Consider the following 13,694-nt stretch of genomic DNA (forward strand, 5'->3'; position numbering starts at 1 on the left):
TCCGGGCCGAGTGTCGGGGCATAGATGTTGAAGAAGTGGAGAGGCAGCCTCTCCACCCGCACCCGGAGATACAGCAGGTGACCCGGCACAACCTCGACGCTCCCCAGCACCTTGGGCTGCAGGTCTGGGGAGAACAGGGTCGCTACCCCAACCCAGTGGGCCGAGAGGTGACTAAAGTGGACCCCATCTCCCCACTCCAGCCGCCACTTGGCTTCGGCAGCTGGAGTAGTATGGGTCTCCTGTATGAAGGTGACCAAGTACCCCGCCTCCCGGAGGAAGGAGAGCACTCAGCACCTGCGGAGACCCGACCCGCAGACCCTGGCATTTAGAGTGGCAAAGATGATCAGCGCCATTTGGAGGGCTGAGGAGGATCCTCGCCAGAGGGAGCACCAACAGTTCCTGTGGGGCCACGCAGCAAACTGTGAACAACCCCAAAGGTGATGGGGGCGTCACGGAAGTCGTGGGCCCCTTGGTAAGCTGTGGCATCCCTCTTCCCGGTCCCCTTGCCCTCCTTCACAAGGGCCGTCACGGACTCTAAGATGGAGTGGAAGGCCCCCCAGCACTGGAGGATGAGAGCAACCTTGTTCTTGGAGCCACGAACGTCCTCCAAGAACTGGCGCATCTGGCCCGCCAGCGCATGGGGTGCCGAGGGCTCAGGGTCTTGAGTACGCGTCGGCCTCATGTTCTTTTGGGCCCCACGGCCAGAGTAAAGGTTGAGGTGGGGACTGGGGTCTGATTTTGGGAGGGATGAGGGCGGCAGAGGGAGAACAGCCCCGGAAGTGCTGGGAAAGGGCGATACAAGGGGGCCTCCCGAGGGGTTACGGCCTTGGGGGCGTTTATGAGTGGGCAGGGGTCGAAAGGAGGGGTGGGAAGGGGAAGGGTGGGGGCGGGGGGATGGAAATCATTGGGGGAAGGGAAGGGTCATGAGGGGGAGGGGGCAGGGGGAAAGGGAGGGGAGAAAAAGGAGGGAGTGGAGGAAGAGGAGGAAGGAGAGGGTCTGGAAGGGGTAGGATTGCGGGTTCTGGGGCAGAGCATTGGCTGGAAAAAGGTATGGGGGTGGTGGCAAGAGGTGGGGCTAAAGTGGGAGCAGGGGCGGGGATATGAACAGAAGGGGTCTCGGGGGGGGGGGCTTCCTCAGGTGGTGGGGGGGGTAAGGGCAAGGTGCCAGCACACTCGGTGGCAGGCACCAACAGGGTGAGGGGGTGGGTGTCGGGGTTTTCAGTTCTAGGGGCGAAGGGGGGTTACAGGGGAAAGCTTGATTCCTCCGGGGTGTCCAGGGGCTGGCCGACCCCCTCTGGGAGGTCATCCCTAGTTGGGGGGGCGGGTTGCACCCTGAGACGTCCCACAGCAGAGGGGGGTGGCAGTTGGGGGATCGCTGGTGGGTGGGGAGAGGGAGAGTGAGAGGAGTGGTGGTGGGAGAATGGACGGCCCGCAGCCGTCCAATAGTAGGCTGTCTGCATCCAGGGCCCCTGGCGTGAGGCCCAGGGCCTCGACCTCCTGCAAGAGGAGGGCGAGGCCCAGGCCAAGGCCCACCTCCTCTGGGTGCTCCACAGCAACGGTCTGGATAGCAGCTGGAGGGGTGTCGGAGGAGGGCGAGGGCGCAGAAAAAGCTGTCTCAGCCTCCTTGGGCTCTGGCTCCAAGGCAGAGGGGATGGTGTCATTTGTTGCCGCCGCCACGGCGGCCTCTGTCGCCCCCAGTAGATGGTCAGTAGCCAGGGGTTCGGCAGGTGGATTGGGGCTAGCAGCTCTCTTGAGTGCCTTGCGCGGCACGTCCACCTCGTCCTCCGATGGGGTGGAGTGCTGGACGTGTGGACTCCTTTTCTTCCACTTCCCCCCCACCAGCACCCAGCCCTCCGAGGAGGCACGCTGGGTGGTAGAGGAGGAGGGGCCAGGGGACAGAGCCGATGAGGAGGGAGGAGGGGGCAGGGCGGCAAGGGAGAGGGGCAACCTGCCCTGGGGTGGGCCCTGTTCTGGTCCTGCCGCCGGCCCTGCCTCTCTCTCCTCCGTGGGCCCGGCTCTTGTGCCCGCTCGGGTGCTGGCGCCCGCTTCTTCCTGCCCAGCACCATGCAGCCAGGTGCCCTCTGACGCCTGAGCGGTGATGGATCCATCCAGGACGAGAGGAGGAGGGGTGGTCCCAGGGCCTGTCGCAGTTGGGGCGCCACCGATCTCGTGGCTGACGCCCCCCGGGTCAGAGGAGGTCCTGGGCTCCTCTTTGTGCCAGGCCAGGGGGCAATCCCTCCGGAAGTGCCCTGTCACCTGGCACACAAAGCACCGGGCCTCCCCCAGGGTGTAGAAGACCCGGTACTGGGCCCCTTGATAGGGCACCAGTATAGTCCCCTCCTGGGCCACCCCGCCCTGTGCTGCCACCGGTGGCAGTTGGACACGGGCCTGCCAGCGGAAGAAGAGCACATGCTGTAGGGTGGGATCTTTACAGCCTCGGGGGAGGGGACTCAGGACCAACAAAGGCTGGCCCAGGGCAGTGAGGAAAGGCAGAAGGGCAGAGTTCGGGAGGAAGGGTGGGATGAAAGAAAAGACCACCCGCACGCCCAGGTCTTCCAGCGGCTCCAGGGGCACATGCACGTCCCCAACTGCCAGGCTCTGAAGGAGTTTTGCCTTCTCCCTCCTACATGTTTCCCAGGCCTGGCTGGGCTCTTGGCATCTAGACGGAACACCTGCTTTCGTGTAGGCAAGCCGCCGGAGCTGTGTTGTTTTGATTGGGTGTTTTTGAGAGTCCATGTTCAAGGACTGGGAGGATTGATGTGGCTTTTTTAGAGATAGAAGTGCTGAGCCAGTTATTGTAGCTAATTGCAGCTGACTGCTTTTCTCATAATAATGTGCTCTCACTTGGTTATAAAAGCTGTGAGAATAATAAACTCAGGGCCTTCAGACTATAGAACTGTTGGCCCCCTGCTGTCTATGTTCGTCTTTGTCTTTCATCCCTCGCGGTATCGCACCTCTGGGACCTGTCACTAAAAAGAAATACAACATCTGGCGCCCGAACAGGGACACGGAGGTGAGAAGCGTCCATGCGGCGAGGAAGGTGTATCAATACCGGAGGGACCGAAGAGAATTTCTAGACTGGGTAAGTCAGACCTTCGGGATTCGGGCAGGGTTAAGATGGGGAATTCCCCATCTTCTTACTCCTCTTATATTGAATTGCTTCAGACGTTACTGAAAAGCTCAGGAGTAAAAGTAAAACAAAGTACATTTCAGAAACTATTTGATCTTATTTGTAAGCATTGTTATTGGTTTACCCCAAGTGGGAAAAATGCTCTAGATTTAAAACAGTGGAGATTGATTATGAGAGCCCTGCGTCGAGCGCACCAAAAGGGGGAAATTATCCCACTCCCCGTTTGGTCTCTTTGTAATCTTGTAGTCCATGCCTTAGAGCCGTTACAGTCTGGCTCTGAAGAGGGTTGCTCCCTCCCCCCGGACTCTTTAGCAGAAAGAGGAGCCAGACGCAGGGTTCCCAAGGGAGATGAGGCCTTATCGGAGGAATCAGGAGATTCCAGTGAGGAGGGCCAAGAGGGTCAGCCTATTACAGGAGATGAAAAGACAGGGAACTCTGAACAACAGAAAAATTATACTGCCCGTGAAACATCATCGGGCTTTTTCCCTGCTAATGTTTGTGTGGCTCAGCCAGAGCCCGATTTCCCTCCCTCCACGCCTTCCCCGCTCCCACCACCTACTAAGGAGGAAGGCCCCTCTGCACCCCCCTTTTCTTGTTATGGAAAGGATGAGCTTTTTGCAGAACCCCCGCGACAGACCGTTACAGAGCCTGTGACTAATTTGATGAGGACGGTTCTGGCGGTCGGAGCCCATGAAGGCTTTGATTTATCCCCTCTAACCCTTTCGGCTTTTCCAGTTACAATACAACAGGTCCCTCCTAATCAGCAATTCCCCCAGGGAGCAATTAATTATCACCATGAGCCATTAACCTTTAAATTGCTCAAAGATTTAAAACAAGCGTGTGTCCAGTATGGTGTTAACTCTCCCTACACCTTTGGCTTGGTGCAGGGATTAAGCCAGGCCGAGAGATTGATCCCGTGGGATTGGGAAGTACTGGGACGCACCGTGCTGAATGGGGCGGAATTTTTACAATTTAAGACCTGGTGGCATGATGAGGCTGCTCTCACGGCCAGGCGAAATGCTAGTCAGAATCCCCCTGTAGCTATTACTTTGGAACAGCTCACTGGTACCGGTGCCTGGTTTGGCATCCAGGCACAGTTACAGTATAATGATGTTGCAATTGTCCAGGTCCACCTTTGTTGTCTTAAGGCCTGGGAAAAAATTGCTAAGCCAGGGGAGAGTACCCCCTCTTTTGTAAAGGTAAAACAGAGTGCACAAGAGCCTTATGTGGATTTCATAGCCCGTTTGAAAGGGGTTTTAGATAAAACAGTATCCCAGCCCGAGCTTAAAGAGCTCTTGTTACAGATGCTTTCTTTTGATAATGCAAACGGAGAATGTCAGCGGACTTTAAGACCGCTGAAATGTCAGGGGGCCTCCCTGGATGAGTATATTAAGGCTTGTAATGATATAGGGTCAGATGCCTATAAAATGGGTCTTTTAGCTGCTGCGTTAAAAGGGGATGGCCCCTATCAGTCTAATCAGAACATGAAGTGTTTTGAATGTGGAAAACCTGGGCACCTGAAAAGGAACTGCCGACAGGGGCAGGACCGATTAAGAAGAAATCAGAGAGTTACTGGGAACGATCCTGCTAACAATCCCCCGGGGATCTGTCCCAGATGTCAAAAGGGACGGCATTGGGCTACTCAGTGCCACTCTAGATATCACAGAAATGGCACCCCTCTTTTTCAGTCGGGAAACTTTCAAGCGGGCCCGACCCGGGGCCCGCAAGTAAACAATACGGGCAGCAGCCGCAGCTTTTTTCCGGTCAGCAGCGGCCCGATGCAAACCGGCTTTCAGTTTCCGACCTCAGGCATGCCACCCACGGCAGCGCAGCTTTAGACATAGCCATTCCAGACAATATCCTGCTGCAGCCGGCTAGGGGTGTGCAAAAGATAAAAACTAATGTTTTTGGACCGGTCCCGGCTGGGTCGGTCGGCCTTCTTTTGGGAAGGAGTAGCTTAACATCTAAAGGAGTAATAGTACATACTGGTGTTATTGATAGTGATTATGAGGGAGAGATTCTAGTTATGATGAGTGCAGATGTTCCATATCAGCTGGAGGCTGGAGATAAAATTGCCCAGTTACTATTGCTGCCCTACCTTTCAGGGTCGAAGCACCCCATAAAAAGACAGGGGGGCTTCGGAAGCACAGGGAGGAGTGTGTATTGGCAAACCTACATTGGGGACCGTCGGCCTGAAATTACCATTAGTTTAGGCGGTAAAGAATTCAGAGGTTTAGTGGATACAGGGGCTGATGTCTCCATCATATCAAAAGAGTTCTGGCCCTCGGCGTGGCCCTTGCAGAAAGTCCCAACTGTCTTTACCGGGGTTGGGGTCATGACAGATGTCTGCCAGAGCACCAATATTTTGCAGTGCCTAGGGCCCGATGGGCAGGCAGCAACCTTGCAGCCCTTTGTGGCTGAGATAGCTATTAACCTCTGGGGGAGAGATTTGTTAAATCAGTGGGGAGCCTATGTTACCATTCCCTCTACTCCTGTAAAAACTCAGCCACTGGCAGATGCCATGGTATGCAATTCTGCAAACACCTTAAAGCAATTTGATCATGATGGGTTGGGGTTCCCAAATTTAGAGTAACGGCCGCTGCTCGAGCTAGCTTCGCCCTGCCACTGAAGTGGCTGACTGACAGCCCAATCTGGGTGGAGCAGTGGCCTCTGTCCCAAGAGAAGCTAGAAGCTTTACAAATCTTAGTCGAGGAACAACTGAAAATGGGGCATATTGAAGAATCAACCAGTCCCTGGAATTCTCCTGTCTTCCTTATTAAAAAGAAGTCAGGGAAGTGGAGAATGCTTACTGACTTGCGTAGAGTTAATACTGTTATTGCCCCCATGGGATCTTTACAGCCCGGGATGCCTTCACCGGCAATGATACCTGCCAATTGGCACATTATTGTTATTGATTTGAAAGACTGCTTTTTTACCATTCAGCTACAACCACAGGACAGGGAAAAATTTGCATTTACCATTCCTGTCATCAATCATCATAAGCCTACTCCCCGATATCAATGGAAGGTTTTGCCCCAGGGCATGCTTAACAGCCCTACCCTTTGTCAATATTATGTTAATCAGCCATTACAGCTACTCAGACAACAGTTTCCCCGAGCACTGATCATTCATTACATGGATGACATTCTGCTCTCCTCTCCATGTAAAATGGAGCTGGACAGGGTATTTGAACAAGCAAGGCAGGATTTGGATAATTTTGGATTACAAATAGCTGAGGAAAAGGTACAAAGGGATTTTCCATTTGCTTATCTTGGTACCATAATACAGAGAAATATTGTGACTCCACAGAAGGTGCAAATTCGTAGGGATTCTTTAAACTCTCTGAATGATTTTCAGACATTACTGGGAGATATTAATTGGCTTCGCCCTTCTCTCGGGATTCCCACTTATGCCCTGGAAAATCTGTTTATCACACTCCAGGGAGATCCTGATCTTAACAGTCCACGTAAGTTATCTATTGAAGCAGAGGCTGAACTTAAATGGGTGGAACAACAAATCCACTCAGCGCAGTTACAACGCGTGCAGCCAACGCAGCCGGTTACACTGTTAGTTTTTCCCACTCCTCACAGTCCGTCAGGAGTTTTGGCCCAGCAACATGCTATATTAGAATGGATCTTTTTGCCAAACAAGGTGGCAAAAACCTTATCCACCTATTTGGATAAGATTGCTGATGTAATTTATCGAGGCCGCTCCCGTTGTAAACAGCTCACAGGATGGGACCCCCATTCAATTACAGTCCCTCTCACCTCAAATCAGGTTAACCAAAGCTTTGAGAACAATATGCAATGGCAAATTAGCCTATCTAATTATGTGGGAGAAATTGGTAATCATTATCCTTACGCCAAGCTGTTTGCCTTTCTTAAAAGGACCCCGTTTATTTTATCTACCATAGTCAGGCACCAACCCCTTGTTAATGCTGCAACATTTTTTACTGATGCTAGTGGGCCTGGCAAGGCCGGTTATACCGGCCCAATTACCAAGGTGTGGCAGACCCCTTATAATTCCGTACAAAAGGCTGAACTTGCTGCTGTTATGCAGCTGCTTATTGATTATTTACACCCTGTTAATATAGTCACTGATTCCCAATATGTTGAATTTACTGTCCAACAGATAGAAACAGCTACTATTTTACCTTGTTCTGAATTGCATGAAATGTTTTTGCAATTGCAATCTTTTGTTAGATCTCGTATACACCCTATTTTTATTACACATGTTCGTGCTCATTCTGGCCTACCGGGACCAATAGCTGCAGGAAACCAGAGTATTGATCGGCTGTTGGTAGGCACCGCCCAGCAAGCAAAGGATTACCATTCCTTAACTCACATTAACACATCTGGCTTGACTCGCAAGTTTCAAATTACCAAAAGTCAAGCACAGCAAATAGTGGCCCAGTGCCCCACATGTGGGCCCATTACTGCCCCTACCTTTCCCCCGGGAGTAAATCCCCGAGGACTCAATGCAAATGACTTGTGGCAGATGGATGTTACACACATCCCCTCTTTTGGGAAATTAAGCTTTGTACATGCATCCATTGACACGTATTCTGGATTTTTATGGGCCACCCCGCTAACAGGGGAGACCACAAATCATGTAATTCAGCATTTATTAGAGACGTTCAATATTTTGGGCGTCCCCAAACACATTAAAACAGATAATGGACCGGCTTACACCTCACAACGGTTTGCTGCATTTTTAACACAATGGGCCATTCAGCATACCACAGGTATTCCTTATAACCCTCAGGGTCAAGCAATTATTGAAAGGGCCCATAGAACACTTAAAAACATGCTAGAAAAACAAAAAGGGGGAGTATGGACATCACATTTAGGAAAAATAACACCCAGACAGCAATTACATATGGCTCTCTTTACTCTTAATTTCTTAAACAGTTCCACAATAAATGATGTGTCCGCTGCAGAAAAACATTGGTCTATTAGCAAAAGAAGAAACCTGAATCAACCCATATATTGGAAAAATGATGAAGGACAGTGGGTTCCAGGAACGGTTAAGATTTGGGGCAGAGGGTTTGCTTGTATCTTTACAGATCTTGGAGAAACGCGCTGGGTTCCGGCTCGATACATCAAGCCAAGATATGACAACCCCCCGGCGAATGAGGATGGTGCCCCCGGTTGATATCGTCTCCCCCTCACTGTTTTTGGCCGTGCTGGTAGTATTGACCACAACCGTAAGTGCATCAACACAAAATTTCACATATTGGGCATATGTGCCTAACCCTCCCCTTAACCGTGCTATTCATTGGTTGGATCCTCCTATGCCTATTTATGTCAATGATTCCCGATGGATGCCAGGGCCTTATGATAACCGAGGTCCGTTAGCCCCTTCGGAGGAAGGTATGCAAATTCCTACTTATATAGTAGGAGTTGAAGGGCATCCAATTTGCATTGGAAATGAGGGACATTGTTTAAAAACCCACGCCCAAGCCTGGTTGGCTATGATCCGAAACACAAGTGATAATTACCATTTATATCTTCTTGTAGCTCATACATTTAATAGCTTGGAGCTGACTAATCAAGCACCTCCTGATCTGCCTCCCTGCGTCCAATGGATAACAGCGTATGTATCAGATTGGGTTCACTGGGAGCCCTGTCGTGGGAATACAGGCCGAGTTCTAGTTAATACTTCCTATGGAAGAGTCATTGATTGGAGCCCTGTTGGCTCGGCTCGGCGAAAGAACACCGTGGTGGATCTCAAATGGCGTAAAGCAAATAATAGCGTGTATACAAGTGCCCCAGGAAGTATTGTTTGGCATGGAGGTGGTATGTCTCCTCCAGCCCCTCACTTACCTTTTGGCCCCATCCATGACTCATTATGGAAATTAGCCACAGCCCTACAACCTATGCGAGCATGGAGAGGGATGTATACCCAAGGAAAAAACAATACCTTTTCAAACGTCACATTTCATCTCAATTCTACCCATTATATTCAGGCTTGCGTTCGCATGCCATATTTGATAATGATTGGCCCTGCCATATGGAATGAGAGCGATTTTTCTGTTAGTTGTCATAACTGTTCTTTTTATACATGTATTAACCGTTCTGTTCCCTTTAATCATTTAAAAGATAGGATGTATTTGTTAAAAGCACGGACCGGAATATGGATCCCCGTTCGAATGCCTCGGTCTTGGCAGCGATCTCCTGAGATGTATCTTATCGACCAAGCCCTGAGCAGAATTCTTAAAAGAGCCAAACGATTTGTTGGTCTGCTGATTGCCGTGATTATGGGACTTATTGCCGTCACCGCCACAGCAGCAGTAGCTGGAGCAGCCCTACATCAAACGATTCAAACCACCGAGTTCGTACAAGAATGGCATGCTAATGCAGATAGACTTTGGACTTCTCAACGCCAAGTTGATAGCCAGCTAGCCTCTCAGATGGCTGACCTCCAACAGGCTGTCATAATGCTTGGCGATCAAATAGTTAGCATGCAGAAACAACTAAGAATGCAATGTGATTGGAATGTATCTTCTTATTGTGTTACCCCTTTACCTTATAATGATACCCACTTTCCGTGGGCAAATGTGAAAAAACACCTGTTGGGTCAAGGAAATTTGTCAATTGAAATACAACATCTGCAGAACCTAATCTTTACCACTTTCGATAAAAAATTAGAACTACTCTCTGGATCGAAATTGTTGGATGGCCTAGTGGATGGCCTGAGTTCTCTGAATCCACTCAAATATATTAAGCTGTTAGGGGGCTCAGCGCTAGTATTGTTAGGCCTGATTTTGATTCTTTTGCTCTTGCTTTGTGTTATTTGGAGGAGAAACAGAAACCTATCCTCCAATTGTAGGCAGCAAGCTGCTGTTTTTTCTCTGATGTTGCATAGAGTAGCTAGAAAAACAAAAAGGGGGAGATGAAGGAGTTTTGCCTTCTCCCTCCTACATGTTTCCCAGGCCTGGCTGGGCTCTTGGCATCTAGACGGAACACCTGCTTTCGTGTAGGCAAGCCGCCGGAGCTGTGTTGTTTTGATTGGGTGTTTTTGAGAGTCCATGTTCAAGGACTGGGAGGATTGATGTGGCTTTTTTAGAGATAGAAGTGCTGAGCCAGTTATTGTAGCTAATTGCAGCTGACTGCTTTTCTCATAATAATGTGCTCTCACTTGGTTATAAAAGCTGTGAGAATAATAAACTCAGGGCCTTCAGACTATAGAACTGTTGGCCCCCTGCTGTCTATGTTCGTCTTTGTCTTTCATCCCTCGCGGTATCGCACCTCTGGGACCTGTCACTAAAAAGAAATACAACAAGGCTCCTGTCCACCGCCTCCTGGGCAGCGATCTCTGACGCCAGGAAGAAAACGATCTTCCCGAACATCCGGGAGGCCACCACCGCGGCCGCGGTCCCCACCACCCATGCCAACGCCCGCACATAGGTCTCCACGTGGGGCAAGGCAGCCACCAGGAGGCAGCGGACTCCGTGCCTCCTGGTGAGTGCGGGGAAGGGGCTGAGACCGTCGGGGATGGTAGTCCTGGCAGAGGCGGAAGAAGAAGGGTGCGAGGCGGCGGCCGCCACCTGGGCACCAAGAGGTTGGAGCCCCCAGGAGTGGTGGAGGGAGCAGGGGGAGGGAAGAAGGGGAGGCTGCAGTGGGTGTTTTAGCAGTCGGGGTGAGAGTCCCCGCCATGGGAGGTCTGGCCTTCCAGGTCGGCTTCTTGCCCTTTCTTTTCCCCTGGCCCTTCCTGCCCTTTTGGGGGGGCAGGTTTGGGGCTGGGTCGCCGGATGATGCTGCGGCGGAGGCGGTAGGAGTCCTGGAGCCTGCGCCCGCGCCCTGAGCCAACATGGTGGCAGAGTTCCGGGCAGCCCTGGACGAGTGGGCCGCCGTTTCAGGGGTGGGAGGGGTGACAGTGGAGGGGAAGAGGAGGGAGGGATCACTGTATGACCCCCCAAGTGGGCACAGATGTCATGTTGGTGGGTTTGGGGGGTTTGTTGAGGGTGGGGGCCTTTAAGAAAGAGCGGGGAGGGGTAAGAGAGGGGAGGGGAAGGCAGGAGTGAGAAGTGGCTGTCCCCCCTCCCCCGCTGACCGGGCTTCGGGCCCAGTCAGGTGGGGGAAGGGCAGGGCAAGGGGAGTGAGATCAGGCAAGGGGAACACAGAAATGGCCACAACTCCCAGCACAAGATGGTAAGATGGCTCCTGTTTCTGCACTGGGGTGTGAGGGGAATCAAACTCTGTGCGTGTGGGGGGGGTGTGAGTGTGTGTGGGGAGGGGCTCAGGCACTTGACTGAAACAGAAATGGGGGGGTGTGGGCACGTGGAGGAGGGGGGATTGGAAGGAGGGGTGTCACAGCCAGCCTAGGGGGAGCAGGGGGGCTAATGGGGGGAGGGGTGTGCCCATGTGCACCTGAGGGGTGGGCCCGCAGCAGCTGCTGCAGAGCCTCGAGAGGGCAGGGGGAGAAGGAAGGGGCAGCTGGTTGGAGGGGGGCGCAGATGGAGAAGGCCCCGGCGGTAGCTGGGTGTGGGCGGGCAGTAAGGGAGGGGGTGGCTGCAGGGGTGGGGCAGGGGCCGCACCCTAACACCCCACCCCTGGCTATGCAGCCGCCCCTCTGGAGCCCCGGTGGAGAGGGGCCCTGCCCAAACTCACCCCTCCCCAAGCCACTCCACAGGAGGCTGTGGAGGGAGCCCAACCGCCGCTTTGAGAAAGCCCCTTACCTTCTCCAAGCAGTGAGGATGCAGCAGCTGCTAGATGAAGGGGTGGGCCCAAATGGGGGGCCAGCAGTCTCCCCCCCAAAGGATGGAAAGGGGGGGCCCCCTGCTAAAGGGCAGGGGGCAAGAGTCCCCCCACCCTCCACCCGTCCAGCAGCTCCTGAGACAACTAGCTGGAAGGGTGGAGGAGTCGGGGGAGAAAGAACCAGCCTGTCTGCCCGAGGCAGGAGGGAAGCTGAACCCAGAAAGGTGTGGGTGGGAGGACAGCTCTGCAGGGGCTTCAGGCAGCCAGAGGCTGTCTGTCTCTCGGCACCTCGCCTCCCAACTGTGTGTGTGGGGGGTCCCACGGCAGCAGCAGCCCTGCAGCAGCCTCCTAGGAGGCCTACGGGGTCCTGCCTGGAGCACCAGCAGCCTGAGGAGTGCCAGCAGGGCAATCACCAGCAGCTGGGCTGGAGATGGCTCAGGCTAACTGGGGCCAGCTGACTCCATGACCTTTTGAAAGAGGAATGCAAATGAAGGAAATCGAAAATGCAAATGAGGCACTGATCTACATATCTCATGCTTCATTTGCATAATCTTTTTGGAAGGGATTCTTTGGGGGAAAAAGAGCCAAGTAGACGGGGCTCTTTTGAAAATAAATTCCATGTTTGAAAGAACCCTTCTTCCTATTTTGTTTCATTTGCATTTTCAATTTCCCTCATTTGTGTTCCTCTTTTGAAAGTGGGAGTGGAGACATAGCCTTTTCATTTTTCTTTTCTTTTTGGCATTGCCAAATAAAGACTTAGAAGAAAGCTAAAACAGAATCTAAAAGCTAAAGATTAACAAATGAAAAGGAACGTTAATGATACAGAAATGGACAACATAATGTTTTGCCTCTAGCCAGGGCAGGATGAAAAGAAACTGAGGATGGTTAATTCATGCATGTTGGCTAGCTTTGTAGTGCAGTGCAAAAAGACGGTGTATGTACAGGCCCAACTGACACCTCTACCAAAATTTTATGCTGAGCAGTGTGGTGAGGTAGACAAACCTACAGTGAAAAACCTAAAACAACATTACTTAAATAAGAACTCATCTTGAACAAGACCTGTCTCTTACTAAATTTTAGACTTTTAGGTGCATTTCCACTTTTATTTGCTTGTCAATCTGCATATAAACCCCTTTTAGTTGGTCGCACTTAGTCCAAGCTGTTTTACTAATAAACTTGTTCTTTACTACGAACTAATTCAGTGCTGCATTTGAAGGGGAGAGTGCATTTATCTAGCTAAACTAAGAAGTTAGGAAATGCTTGCCTTTTAACAGATCAGCAAACTTACCATCTTCTGTGAGCATACCATAGCAGAGGCTGTGCACTGCAGAGAAACATCTCTGAGGAGCTTGGGGGCTGGCGTTCATTGGATGCTACCTGTTATGTGAGATTTGGCATGGGAGAATCTGGAGGATTTTGCTGGTGAAGACAACAGACTGGTATGGCAGAGAACTGATGCACCATCTAATTGCCAGCAATATTCATTCTTCTGAGGTAGAGATGTAATACTGGCTGTCAGCCATGGACATCCCCAATAAGCTTAAAGATGAAGTGGCTTGAGCCCTCAACCATGATGCAGACTATTGTCAGGGATAGGTCTGTCTTGCAGCCATTCTTTGCCTAGGGATGATCTTTCTCCTAAATGGAACATTTGCCATGATATAATAGCTTGCAATGTCTCTGGATCCAGAAATGGTTTCTGGAGAAATAGTTCATGCTTGGGGCGATGGTATATTTCTGTTTAAAGGTGTTGACGTAGTCACTTGCAGCAAGGGATCTAGGTGCTAGTTTGCATCTTTAAATCACCACAGTGTCCAGGAGTCCCTGTCACACATGGTAGCTCAGATTTCTCTCTATTTCTAGTA

At 51.5% G+C, this 13,694-nt stretch overlaps 1 long non-coding RNA gene across 3 annotated transcripts; it reads left to right on the top strand.

Moving 5' to 3' along the window:
- The first annotated feature begins 2,647 nt into the window (after positions 1-2,647).
- LOC142012407 (uncharacterized) lies at positions 2,648-10,380 on the top strand. Of its 3 annotated transcripts, XR_012645339.1 has the most exons (4): positions 2,648-3,082; positions 8,041-8,336; positions 8,650-8,725; positions 9,236-10,380. It is a non-coding gene; the product is annotated as an uncharacterized LOC142012407 (long non-coding RNA). The 3 variants fall into 3 exon arrangements; XR_012645342.1 differs by lacking the exon at positions 2,648-3,082 and having other exon boundaries at positions 6,997-8,336; positions 9,232-10,375; XR_012645338.1 differs by lacking the exon at positions 2,648-3,082 and having other exon boundaries at positions 6,997-8,336; positions 9,236-10,374.
- Positions 10,381-13,694: the final 3,314 nt, after the last annotated feature.

Source organism: Carettochelys insculpta, chromosome 1 (assembly GCF_033958435.1).
Source record: "Carettochelys insculpta isolate YL-2023 chromosome 1, ASM3395843v1, whole genome shotgun sequence".
Lineage (NCBI taxonomy): Eukaryota > Metazoa > Chordata > Testudines > Carettochelyidae > Carettochelys > Carettochelys insculpta.